This window comes from Bison bison, unplaced genomic scaffold, assembly GCF_000754665.1.
Source record: "Bison bison bison isolate TAMUID 2011002044 unplaced genomic scaffold, Bison_UMD1.0 scf7180017864466, whole genome shotgun sequence".
NCBI lineage: Eukaryota > Metazoa > Chordata > Mammalia > Artiodactyla > Bovidae > Bison > Bison bison.
The window spans coordinates 11,506,488-11,506,990 of NW_011495027.1; the positions used below are offsets into that span (position 1 = coordinate 11,506,488).

General features: G+C 56.1%; 1 protein-coding gene across 2 annotated transcripts in view; it reads right to left on the reverse strand.

Moving 5' to 3' along the window:
* Positions 1 to 503, reverse strand: part of BCAR3 (breast cancer anti-estrogen resistance 3) — a 221,620-nt gene that overhangs the window by 127,871 nt on the left and 93,246 nt on the right. The window lies entirely within an intron of this gene.

Here is a 503-nt window from a genome sequence, read left to right on the forward strand (position 1 = left end):
CTCCCCGGCCCCCGCCCGGGCCCAGGCAGCAGCAGGCGCGCCTCTGAGCCGGCGACGCGCACTCGGCCCTCAACTGGTGATTTGCGGCTTCTCGGCCCCACCCCAGCGAGCCTATTCGCACAGCCTTGCGGAACCCCCCGCGACATTTACATGCGCTGACCTCGCGTAGTCCTCCTCTACCCGGATTTTAGTTTGGCTCTCCTCGTACCTCCTGAGAAGCCAGTCCTCAGGTGTATGTCGATCGATCACCTTGTCACTCTACCCCCAGGGGAGACAACCTCACTTTATCCACCTCTCCCCTCCCCGCGTAATTTAATTACCCAACAGATCTGATTTGCTTGTCTGCGGACACCTGGCTGGCTTTGTTTAAAGGGGTTTTGATGGGATAAAGACCCAGGTAACCACAAATGACCAAGCCCTTGGAACAAGCAAATCAATTACACTCATCTGAAGATATTAACAGCCAAGTGGGAAGTGGAAGCTGCACTCTGGTATTAGATGGC